Below are 13,361 nucleotides of genomic sequence, written 5' to 3'. Positions count from 1 at the left end.
GAAGTCCCCAAAAGTGTAAAGAGAATGGCTGTTTTCTGTATCTTCACCAACAGAGTTAAAAAAAATTATAAAGCACACATCAATTTATAATATCATCTAAATCAATAATTTTAAGTAAATGTTTTCGTTAATATATAACATACCTACAGAAAATGCACAAACCATAAGTATGCAGTTGGATGGATTTTTACAAAGAGTTCATACTCATGTAATTATGACCATCTCAAGAAATAGTTTATTACAACACTCCAAACGAATCCCTGGTACCCTTTCCAGGTACTACCCCTCACTCTCCCTACATACACACACACACACACAGGTCACTACTATCCTGAAATCTTTCCCTAAAGATTAGTTTTACCATTTTAAAAATTTTACATAAATGGAGTAATGCAGTATACACTCTTTTGAATTTGGCTTCTTTCACTCAGCATTGTAAGTGTAGGAGTAGTGTGTTCATGTTCATTGCAGTGGAATATTACATTCTATAACTTTTTTTTATAACTGTACTACAATTTATTCACCTACTCTGTTGACAGACATGGGTTGTGTTACTTTGGCTATTTCAAACAATGATGCAAATTATTGTACATATCATTTGGTGCATGTATCTTTCACTATGCTGTGTATATACACAGGGCTAGAATTGCTAGTTTATAGAGTATGGGTAAGTTCAGCTTTGGTACATACTGACGGTCTTCTAAGGTGCTTGTTATCAATTTACACTCTTCCCCCAACTTTCAGCACTTGCTAGTTTAATACTTGGAAAAAGGTATCTCTTAGCTTTAATGTGCAATGCTTTAATTTTATGTGAGGTTGATTATAGTTTCTTCTATTTATTAGGCCAGTCTGAATTTTATTTCCTTGTAACTACACCGACCTCTCACTACACCTGTATACTTTTACGAATTAAAATAATTATATTTGTAGTCTTCTTTGCTGAGATATAATTAACTTGTACTTTTATTTTCATTGACTTTCTCTTTCAATCTACATGGGCTTTTTTCACCTAAGTATTTTTTCTCAGCTAATTTAACTTTGATTTTTGCTTCTGTACCAAATTATCTAAATATTAAGCGTCCATCTCTGTACTTTTCTGTTATTGCTTCATAATTTTCATCTTTATACACTTTTTAACTGCATTTTGGAAACAATCATTATCATAGCTAGTAATAGTTGATCACTTGCTAAATATTAGGCACTTTTCTATGAACTGTATGTGCTTTAACTCATTAATCTTCATGATAACCCAAAGCAGTAGGATCTATTACTATTTCCATTTTACTAGTGAAGGAACAGAAGCCAGACTGGATTGAGTAATTTTTCCCAAGATTATATGATTAGAGAGTGCCAGAATTAGGCCTTAAGCCCATGTAATCTGGTTTCAAGGAGCCCTAGTGGTGCAATGGTTAAGCACTTGGCTGCTGACTGAAAGGTTGGCAGTTCGAACCCACTCAGGGCTCCTCAGGAGAGGAACCTGGCAAGAAAATCCGTATGTGATTGTTCTATTATGTCATACGGGGTCTCCAGGAGTCAGATTCAACTCGATAGCATCTAATAATAGCAACAATCTGGTTTCAAATCCCTCACTTTTAGTCAACCTTCTATACAACCCTAGACATTTGCATTCTCATTTATAGTCCACATTATGTGCTATTTAATTTTCTGATGACTCTCTTTTTTGTTTCTCATTGCCTCCACTGTGAATTTTAATTTAATTTTGTATTTCTGTTTTCCCTAAAAACCTTCCTTATTTGATCCACTTCTACTTTTAACTTCTCCTGTTTTCTTCTGAAGACCGTGCTGTTATTCATTCACAATGGTTACTATTCATTCCTCATCTTATTTGACTTCTTGATATTTTCTTCTGTTGATGTAACTGAGAACTTTCTGGTGACTTCTCAGTTTTGTTCTTCTTCCCTACATTTCTTATTTCTTCTATATCTTAACTCTTGGTTGTCTCAGGGGATTATGTAACTATGTTCCCTCTTCCTTTCTTGAGTATATACTCTTTGGAGTCTATGTCACTCATGCCCATGGCTTTAAGTACATACATGTTTGTGACTGCCAAATACATGTTTCACCCTAGGGCTCATCTCGAGCTCTATAGCAGTACATTGATTCTTGTAATGTTTGTTGAGCAACTACTATTTTCCAGGTACATATGAGACAGTAGACATTTTTATCTGGGGCTTACGCAGGCATCTTAAACTCTAATCTCACCATCGCTCCTGCCATATCTGTCTCCTCCCACCCCCTTAAATTATCTATCTTGGTGAATTCTAATGACACCAGTGGCCCAAACAAACAATCATAAAGTGAAATTAATCTCAGACAGTTCTATTTACTTCACTCTTTTTTTTTTTTCTTTTTATTATGCTTCTGGTGAAATTCACAGCTCAAGTTAATTTCTCTTTCAAAAATTTATATGCATATTGTTTTGTGACATTGGTTGCAATCCCCAAAACGTGATAGAACTCTCCCCCCTTCCACTCCAGGTTCTCTGTGTACATTTGTCCAGTTCCTGTCCCTTCCTACCTTCTCACCCTGCTTTTGGACAAGATCTGCCCATTTGATCTCATGTATTTGAGCTAAGAAGGATGTTCCTCACTTGTGTTATTTTTTTTGTTTGTTTGTTTCATATTCCTGTCTAATCTTTGTCTGAATAGCGGGCTTCAGGAATAGTTTCAGTTCTGGGTTAACAGAGCACCGGGGACCCATAGTTTCAGGGGTTCCCCCAGTCTCTGTCAGACCAGTAAGCCTAATCTTTTTACATGAATTTGAACTCTGTTCTACATTTTTCTCCTGCTCTGTCTGGGACTCTCTGTTGTTATCCCTGTCAGGGCTGTAGTTGGTGGTAGCTGGGCACCATCTACTTCTTCTGGTCTCAGGCTGGTAGAGTCTCTGGTTCATGTGGTCCTTTAGTCCATTGGGCTAATATTTTCTTGTGTCTTTGGTTTTCTTCATTCTTCTTTGCTTCCAGTGGGATGGGACCAATAGGTGTATCTTAAACGGCTGCTCCCAGGCTTTTAAGACCCCAGATGCTACTCACCAAAGTGGGACGTAGAACATTTTCTTTATAAACGTTGTTATGCCAGTTGACCTAGATAGTCCCCAAGACTAAGGTCCCCAGGCACCAGCCCCAGCTACTCGGTCCCTTAAAGTGTTTCAATGTGTCTAGAAAACTTCTATGCTTTTGCTTTGGTCCAGTTGTGCTGACTTTCCCTGTATTGCGTATTGTCCTTCCTTTCATCAGAGTTGACATCTGTCTGCTACCTAGTTAGTGGCTTCACCTCTCCCTCCCTCCACACCCTTGTAACCCTCAAAGAATGATTTTTTCTATGTGTAAACCTTTTCTTGAGTTCTTATAGTAGTAATCTCATGCAATATTTGTCCTTTTGTGACTGACTTATTTCATTCAGCATAATAATGCCTACCAAATTCATCCATGTCTTGAGATATTTCATGGATTCATCATTGTTCTTTATTGTTGCATAGTATTCCATTGTGTTTACGTACTGTAATTTATTTATCCACTCATCTGTTGGTGGGCATTTAGGTTGTTTCCAACTTTTCGTTATTGTGAATAGTGCTGCAATGAACATGGGTGTGCATATGTCTATTTGTGTGATGGTTCTTACTTCTTTAGGATATATACCTAAGAATGGGATTGCTGGATCATCTGGTATTTCTATTTATAGCTTTTTAAGGAAGTGCCATATCATTTTCCAAAGTGGTTGTACCAGTTTGCATTTCTACCATCAGTGCATAAGAGTTTCAGTCTCTCCACAACCTTTACTGCATTTGTTATTCTGTGTTTTTTGGATTAGTGCCAGTATTGTCAGAGTGAGATGGCCTCTCAATGTATTTTTTTTTTTTAACCCACCTTTTTTTTATTGGTCAGCGTTTGCAGAAGTTTGTTACAAAACTGGGCCTGTGGAGTGTGGGGGCGTAGGTCTACCCTGTCAGATGCCAGCACAAGGGATAGCACAGTGCAGAACCCTGTGGCAGGCCACCTTCACCCCTAGAGGGCACAGAAAGTCACTCAAAGGGAAGGGGTCCCTGGGGCCCTACTCATTGGTGATGGCAAAGGGCTTCTTCACCTTGATCTTGCTGTAGTCTGAAATTGTCACATCCTTTAGGGGCTTGTCCCAAGCATCTATCTTGGTGCTCTCCACCTTCCGTACTGCATCCATGCCTTCTAGAACTTTGCAAAACACCATATGCTTGCCATCTAACCAGGGTGTCTTAACTGTAGTGAGAAAGAATTGGGAGCCATTGTTGTCTTTGCCTACATTGGTCATGCTCACCCAGGTGGGCCCATAGTGTTTCAGCTTGAAGTTCTCATTGGGGAAGCGTTCGCCATAGATGCTCTTTCCTGCAGCGCCATCTCCTAGGGTGAAGCCTCCGCCCTGGATTATGAAGTCCTAGATCATACAATGGAATTTGCTGTCCTTATAGCAAAACACTTTGTGTCTTATAGCTAAGGTCACAAAATGATCCACTGTTTTTGCAATAGTCTTTACGAAGAGACTGATGACCATCTGGCCTACATCTTCATCTTAAATTCACAGGTCCAAGTGCACCTTGATGGTGACTTTGGGGCCCTTCTTTTCATCAGCCACAGAGGGCCCTGGGAGCATCAGGAGGGAGACCGAGCCCACAATGAGGGCGGAGGCGAAGAGCAGGTTTGTATTCCACCCTGGCAGGTGCAGTATCCACTAGAGAAGCAGCCCAGCAGTGGAGCTCAAGGCAGTTTTGATTTGCATTTCTCAAACTAGCATTTTCTCATGAGTCTGTTAGCCGCCTGAACGTCTTCTTTGGTGAAATGTCTGTTCATATCCTTTGTTCATTTTTTAATGGGATTATTTGTCTTTTTGTTGTTGAGGTGTTGTGCTATCTTGTAGATTTTAGAGATAAGACCCTTACTGGATATGTTGTAGCCAAAAAAATTTTTTTTCCTAGTCTGTAGGTTCTCTTTTACCCTTTTTGTGAAGTCTCTTGATGAGCATATGTGTTTGATTTTTAGGAGCTCCCAGTTATCTAATTTATCTTCTGATGTTTATACATTGTAAATTATGGTTTGTATACTATTTATGCCATGTATTAGGGCACCTTGTGTTGTCCCTATTTTTTCTTCTATAATCTTTATCGTTTTAGATTTTATATTTAGGTCTTTAATCTATTTTGAGTTAGTTTTTGTGTATGGTGTGAGGCATGAGTCTTGTTTTCTTTTTTACACTTGGGCATTCAGTTTTGCCAGCACCATTTTTTAAAGAGACTATCTTTTCCCCAATTAACGGACTTTGGGCCTTTGTTAAATATCAGCTACTCATAGATGGATGGATTTGTATCTGGGTTCTCAATTCTGTGCCATTGGTCTATGTGCCTGTTGTACCAGTACCAGACTGTTTTGACTACCGTGGCTGTATAACAGATTCTAAAATAAGGTAGTGTGAAGCCTCCCACTTTGTCCTTCTTCTTCAGTAATGCTTTACTTATTCGGACCCTCTTCCTTTTCCATATAAAGTTGGTGATTTGTTTCCCCATCTTATTAAGAAATGCTGTAGGCATTTGGATTGGGATTGCATTGCATCTCTGGATTGCTTTGGGTAGAACTGACATTTTCACAGCATTGAATCTTCCTATCCATGAACATGGCATATTTTTCCACTTATGTAGGTCTCTTTTGGTTTCTTGCAGCACCGTTTTCTTTGTTTAGGCCTTTTACACCCCTGGTTAGTTTTATTCCTAAGTACTTTATTTTCTTGGGGGCTATTGTAAATTGTACTGATTTGGTAATTTCCTTTTCAATGTCCTCTGTGTCAGCGTAGAGAAATTCTACTGATTTTTGTGTGTTTGTCTGGTATCCTGATGCTTTGCTGAAATCTACTAGTTCCTGTAGCTTTCTTGTGGATTCTTTGAGGTTTTCTGCATATAAGATCATATCATCTGCGAAAAGAGATAATTTACCTCTTCCTTAGCAATTAGTATGCCCTTTGTTTCTTTTTCTAGCCTTATTGCTCTAGCTACAACCTCCAGCACAATGCTGAATAAGAGTGGTGATGAAGGGCATCCTTGTCTGGCTCCTGTTCTCAAGGGGAATGCTTTCAATCTCTCTCCATTTAGAAAGATGTTGGCTATCGACTTTGTATAAATGCCTTTTATTGTGTTGGAGAATTTCCCTTCTATTCCTGTTTTGCTGAGAGTTTTTATCAGCAATGGGTGTTGGGCTTTGTCAAATGCTTTTTCTGGGTCAGTTGATAAGATCATGTGGTTCTTATCTTTTGTTTTATTTATGTGATGGATTACGTCGATTGATTTTCTAATGTTGAACCATTCCTACATACCTGTTTTGAATCTCACTTGGTCATGATTTTTTTTTTGTTTTTTTTGATATGCCTTTGAATTCTGTTGGCTAGAATTTTGTTGAGGATTTTTGCATCTGTGTTCATGAGGGATATTGGTCTGTAGTTTTCTTTTTTTGGCTTGGTATCAGGGTGTTCTATCAGGGTTATGCTGCTTTCATAGAATGAGTTTGGGAGTATTCCTTCCTTTTTTATTCCTGAAATAGCTTTAGTAGTATTGGTGTTAACTCTTCTCTGAAAGTTTGGTAGAATTCTCCAGTAAAGCCATTTGGGTCATGGATTTTTTTGTTGTTGTTGTTGTTGTTGGGATTTCTACTTTTATGGCATTATGATCAGAGAATATGCTATTATTTCAATGTTTTACGTTCTGTTAAGGCTTGCTTTGTGGCCTATAATGTGGTCTATTCTGGAGAATGTTCCATGTGCATTAAAAAAGAATGTTTACTTAGTTGTTGTTGGGTGGAATGTTCTGTGTATGTCTGTGAGGTCAAGTTGGTTGCTTGGAGCATTTAGATCTCCTATATCTTTACTGGGTTTCTTTCTAGATGTTCTGTCTTTCACAGAAAGTGGTGTGTTGAAGTCTTCTGTTATTATTGTGGAGCTGTCTATTTCTCTTTACAATGCTGTTGGAGTTTGTTTTATGTATTTTGGAGCCCTGCTATTGGCTGTGTATATATTTATTATGGCTATGTCCTTCTGGTGTATTGACCCTTTAATCGTTAGTGTCTTTATCCTTTGTAGTGGATTTTGTTTTAAAGTCTATTTTTTTCAGGGATTAATATTGCCATTCCTGCACTTTTTGATTGCTGTTTGATTGATATATTTTTTCCTGTCCACTGAGTTTTAGTTTGTTTATATCTTTGTATCTAAGGTGTGTCTGTTGTAGACAGCATATAGATGGATTTTTTTTTTTTAATCCGTTCTGTCATTCTCTGTCTCTTTACTGGTGCATTTAGGCCATTTACATTCAGTGTAATTATTGATAGGTATGAGTTTGCTGTTGTCATTTTGTTTTTTGTTTTGTGATGTTGACAGACTCTTTGTTCCACTTAATTTTGTGTGCTGAGTTTTTTATTTATGTATTTTCTTTTCATCTCTTTTACTATTGTTGATTTTGTGTTTACTGAGTCTTTAAGCTTTTCTTTTTTATTTTGGTGGGTAGGCATATTAGGTTCCTTTGTGGTTACCTAGAAATTTACCTTTATTTTTCTAAATTTAAATCAGTATTTTATTTCTTGATGTCACCTTAACTTCCTCTCCATATGAGTCAATGACTACACTGTTTATTCCCTCTTTTTTGTTTTGAAGCTATCATCGTTAACACATTGATGTCTCTGGTTCCTTTTGTTAAGTCTTTTTGCTTTGATTTGTTTTTGTGAATTCTCTATCTGGGTTGATAACTCATTGATCCATCCTGTGTCTTAGTCTTGGATTGTTGTCTGATGTTGTTGGCTCTCTAACTGGAGACTCCTATTACTATTTCTTGTAATTTTGGTCTGGGTTTCACAAATTGTTTTAATTTCTGTTTGTCAGGAAATGACCTAATTTTGTCATTGTATTTGATAGACATTTTTGCTGGATATATAATTCTTGGTTGGCATTTTTTTTTTCTTCAAGGCTTCATATATGTCATTCCATTGCCTTCTTGCTTCTATGGTTTCTGCTGAGTAGTCAGAGCTTAGTCTTATTGGGTCTCCTTTGTAGGTGACTTTTTGTTTATCCCTAGTCCTTCTCAAGATTCTTTGTCTTTAGTTTTGGCAAGTTTGATTATGATATGTCTTGGTGACTTTCTTTTGTGGTCTACCCTGTATTGTGTTCATTGAACTTTCTGGATAGATAGCTTCTCATCTTTCATGATATTAGGGAAGTTTTCTGCAAGCAAACCTTCAACAATTTTCTTTGTGTTTTCTGTTATCCATCACTAATAAGTTTTTCCTCTGATAGTATCCTACATAATTCTTAGGTTTTCTTCATGGTTTTTCATTCATTCTTCTGGTTTTTCCTCAAACAAATTGGTGTCAAGGGATTTATCTTCAATCTCATTACTTCTGACTTCCATCGTCTCAATTCTGCTCCTATGACCTTCTATCTTCTGCTTGGTGTCTCTGTATGGTTTCTAGCAGCCTGTTTCTTCTGTCATTTTGGTCTTGTATTCTTTTCCCGAATTCTACTATTACTTTGTCTGTATGTTCCTTGGCTTGGTCTGAATTTTGCCTGATTTCTTTCCTGACCTCTTGGAGAGCTGTGTATATTATTCTTTTGAATTCTGTCTCAGGTAGTTCCATTACCTTATCTTCTTCCAGAAAGTTTTCTGGTTCTTTATTTTGATCACTTGCCAAAGCCATCTTGTCTTGCTTCTTCGTATGATTTGATATTGACTGTTGTCTCTGAGGCATCAATAAGTTATTATATTTATTTATTTATTGCATTTTTGTTTACTGCATCCTGTATTTTTGTTTTGTTTTGTTTTGATAACCCTGAGTAGGCTGGGTGTGTGAGCTACTTTGGTTGTTGGCATCATTAAAGCTCTCACGTTCTATCTCCATGTGGTCAGAGTAGCTACGAGGCGTACGAGCCCAGGAGTCCATTCACTGTTCTTGCATGAACACGGTTATCAAGGGCACAGGTGTCTGGGTCATTGGTCACTGAGTGTGTGGTGCGGACTCTCCCCCTACAATTCGAGGTGGGCAGGACTATGTGGGGGTGTTGGGAGCAGGCACAGGTCTCTTATTGCAATGGGGGGGGCAATGTGTAGGGAAAGGCAGGGGGCTGAAGGCTGCCTCCAGGTGCCTGGTTGGACAGTGTGTCCCTATCCCCTAGAAAGTGTAATGAGGGGGCATAGTGCAGCCAGTCCTTGGGCACCCAGTGCCATTGGCTGGAAGGGTTGGGAGGCACCATTATTTCTCAGGCCCCCATTATAGACAGCTAGATGGAATGATTGGCTCCACCAAACCTCAGGCCCGCAGTGTGGGTGGGTAAGGCCCCTTCCTAAGGGGCAAGGCAGTGTTGAATGTTACAAATCTGCAGCTCCCCTTTGACTGTTACATGTGAGAATGGGCTTCAGGTGTATGCGCTGCTTTCTTATGCTAATGAGGGCATGCAGAATTGAATTGGCTCACAAGGGATTAGGCAGGTGTAAGGGGAGCTGCAAGTCCATGGACCCAGAGTTCCCAGCTTGGGGGGCATAACGTTGTTCAATGTTGTGGGGCTGGTGTCGGAGGGGGGTGAGGGGTGGGTGAGGGGAAGAAAGTGCTTCTCCTCTGTGAGGCTCTGGGGGTGAGGGGTTATTTTGCTAGTGTGCAGTGGGTTGAGAGCTTGCACTTAACTTTCGCGAGTTTGGTGTCACTCCTGTTTGATTGAGGATGTGTGTACAGATTCACTCCTGTTTAGCTATACCAGATGTGGTGGGTCTTAGTTTGAGATATTGCTGCTTGCCTCAGCTCACGTGCACCATGCAAACTCAGCTAGCAGGTGGCTGGAGAATCCACTTTCTGTGTTTCCCAGTTTCTACTGCTTTTGAGTTGTTTTTCCTTCCACCTGCTGCTCAGTCCAATTCTTCAGCTTTGTCTTTGATGATTAGAGTTCCTAGATTGTCATACATATTTGATTCACTTGTTTTTTTTCAGGTCTCTGTTGTAAGAGGGCCAGTAGGAAGTGACTGACTATTCTGCCATCCTGGACCCTCCTCTCTTACTTCACTCTTTATTCTATCATTTTTATTCTACTTCTGAAATAGCTCTTAGCATTCTTTTTCCCTCATCCCAGTTATCACTGTCCTAACTCAAGCCTTCAGTATACATTTTCTGAGGAATTGCGCTATTCTCAGCAAAGGTAGTAATGTCATCTTTCTAACATGATAATCTAATGATCTTACTTTTTTGAGTCTGATAGTCATTAATGGTTCCCCATCCCCTAAAGTATAATTTGTACTACCTGCTTATCATGGCACCAAAGACTTTTGTCATCAGATTTTATCATTTGGCCCCTACCTACATGTTTAGCCTTTTCTCCTTCTACTTCAAATCTCTTTTCTCTTTAAACACTATAATTCAAAAATGCCAAACTATATTTAATGTCCCCAAAATGATATGCTCTCTCACACTTCTCTGATTTTGGACACATTCTTCTTCCTGGAATGTGCTTATCATCCAGCTGTCCACCTGACATTTAACTGTGAATTTTTATGTTCTCTATGAAGTTTTCCCTGATTTCCATGGGCAAAAGTGGATGTACTTACTACTTCCCACTTTTATTTGTAAGTACTGGCCTGAAGAAATGCTTATAATTGTCTCTGTTTCCAAGTGAGGCTGTAATCTTCTCGTGGCTAGAAATCTTGTGTTTTTATCTTTGCAACTCGATGCCTAGTACGGGCCTGGAAATTAGAAGTCACTCCATGACTACTTTCACTATGAAAGGATGAAAAATAGAAATAGGTAAAACTGATTTTGATATTGGAGGCACAGACTCTGGGTTGGTGGAGAAAGAATAAATTTGGTGTGTTGTGGGGGAAGAAGACAGATCCATTTTTGGAAATTTGGCGGTTAAGGTACCTGTGAATATCAGCTACACACACAAAAAAAAATGAGGAATTAACTGATTATCTCTGATTTTATAGCCTTGGGAGTAAATAGCTCCCTACAAAATGTAATTCTTGAGCCCTCATTATTTCTTTGTTAACAAAAATTCCAGTTTATATTTCTTTAGACATCTGCCCATATTCATGTATGTTTAGAAATCTCAGTGATGAAGGTCATAGTGTCTGGCAACATCTTGCTTTTTATAGTCTCTTTGTACTGAAACTGGAACATAGAGGGCATTTCTTGAGGCTAGAGAATACTGCAACCACGGAATTTAGAGATTGGTTGTTCTAAGAGAGATTGGCATGGCATTTGAATGCCAAGATGGGAAACTAGTTTGGCAGCTGCCTTTCCTGAAAGCTAGAAGTACTCTGCACAGGTCAGACATTCATTGAGGGAAGACTATCTCAAGCCCCTAGTTTTCCCTCAGTCACATCACACCAAAATCTGATCTGGGCACCCTAGTTTGCAGCTCTTTAAATCCCCTTACACTGGATAAGCACTGGATTCAGAAAAGGAACATTGTCTTTTGCAAAGATATTACCATGGGAAAGAAGCATCTTTGTTGCAAAAGCATACCTCTGGTGAAGAAGCAGTTTTATGGACAAAGCAGCATCTCTGAGGAACATAGTGAGTGGAAAATAAGTGTCCACGTTCCCGACTTAAGCCACAGCAGCTCTTCAAGGGAGAATGCCAGCAGTCCCCCCAAGTTTAGTCAAGAGGGTTCTATTCTAAATCTGTTCCAGAAATTTCAAAATAGCGGTCCTTTTAATTGGATCACATAGATAAACAGCCAATCCCAAATTCACTTGCGCCTTTAGGAGAGGCCTCTTTAGACTCATATCTCCAGAACCACCACTTACTTTCCCTCATCCTGTTGTAGACTTAGGGCAGCTGCCAGCCCATTTGTTCCATCTTTTTCTAAACTTATGGGCCTCCCTACTTTTCCCTGCCACTGGGCCTTGGAGGGGGAGCCCTAGTCTTCTCTGAACAGATTCCCTATCTTTGAATGTCAGAGAAAAGGTGTCTTACTGTCTTCCCTTCTTTCCCTCCTGGAAGATCTCTGGGCTCGTTGCACAAATCATTCTGAGACCATATCCCCAGAATTTTGCATATTCAGGAATATTTACTAGTTGGTGGATGACTTTTACACTGCTTTCATAGAAAATGATGAATTATTGCCTTTTATTTATCTAATTAAAAAAGGCCATTCAAGTGATTAGTCCTATAATAAGGAGACATGCTCCAGGTCTTCTTACTTTCTCCACCACTAGTCATCTAAACAGTTGGCACAGATTTTGCATTCTACTCAAACAAGCAGTCTTCTGCTAGAATGATCCTTATAGATGGGATGGCTGAAATGATAAAAATGATTGATAAGGTTAAAATTAGAAATGATATATCAGTTAGTGATGTATTCATTCTGCTGCATTTCTAACTATTAGCAATTTGACTAATTATTTGTATTCAAATAGGATGTGCAAAGGGCAAGGCTAGAACAGAAGTTTAGTTGTGACATCAGGGAACAAGGCTCTTTCTGTATTCATCTCTACCAGACTAAACGTGTTGACGTTCATCCTCACGTTGTGGCCCCATATTTCAAGATGGCTGCTAAAATTTAAGGCGTGTGTCTGCATTTTAGATTAAGAGAAGGAAAGGCAAACAGTAAAAGGCAAAAGATCATGCCAGAATTATCCTCTCCTTTTAAAAAAAAATCTGAAAGCAAAGTCTTTTCCAGAAATACCACCCAGTAGGCTTCAACTAAGTTTTAGTTTCCTGGAATTATGCCACCTTATCACGCAGAGGCTCAAAGGAGTCTGAAAATAAATATTTTTAGCTGGACACATTGACACCCTGATCAGTATGGGGCTCTGCAAAGCAAAAGGTAAAAATGGGTATTAGGTAAGCAATTAGGAGTATCTTCCCCAATCCCTGGTGGCGTAGTGGTTAAGTGCTACGGCTGCTAACCAAGAGGTCAACAGTTCAAATCCACCAGGCGCTTCTTGGAAACTCTATGGGGCAGTTCTACTTTGTCCTATAGGGTCGCTGTGAGTTGGAATCAACTCAACGGCAGTGGGTTCCCCCCCCCGCCCACTGCTTAGGTAGTAACTTCATTTTAAAAGGAAGATTTAATGAAACAGATTTTAAAAAATCAGGAGAATTTAACATCATAGAAGTAAAATAAAAAGACCTTTAAGAGGGAAGAAATATATAGCAATATAAAAATTTTCAAAGAGGCTAGGGACAAAAAGGACTAAGGAAATTGCGAAGTTTAATGATCAAGAATAAACTGTGACCTCAGGAGGGAAAAATTTCAGAACTATTTAAAAATTACAGTTGTAATAAGAATAATGGGTAGTAGCTCAATTGAAAAAATAAATAAATCCAGTTTCCCTCAGGTCAATTACAACTCATA

The 13,361-nt window shown here is 38.9% G+C and overlaps 1 pseudogene; it reads right to left on the bottom strand.

The window, feature by feature from the left end:
• Positions 1–3,430: 3,430 nt before the first annotated feature.
• Positions 3,431–8,713, bottom strand: LOC100654473 (peptidyl-prolyl cis-trans isomerase B-like; annotated as a pseudogene).
• Between the last annotated feature and the right edge of the window lie 4,648 nt (positions 8,714–13,361).

This window comes from Loxodonta africana, chromosome 4 (genome assembly GCF_030014295.1).
Source record: "Loxodonta africana isolate mLoxAfr1 chromosome 4, mLoxAfr1.hap2, whole genome shotgun sequence".
Lineage (NCBI taxonomy): Eukaryota > Metazoa > Chordata > Mammalia > Proboscidea > Elephantidae > Loxodonta > Loxodonta africana.
The sequence above is the reverse complement of the archived record's forward strand: the minus strand, read 5'-3'. Positions and strand labels throughout refer to the sequence as shown.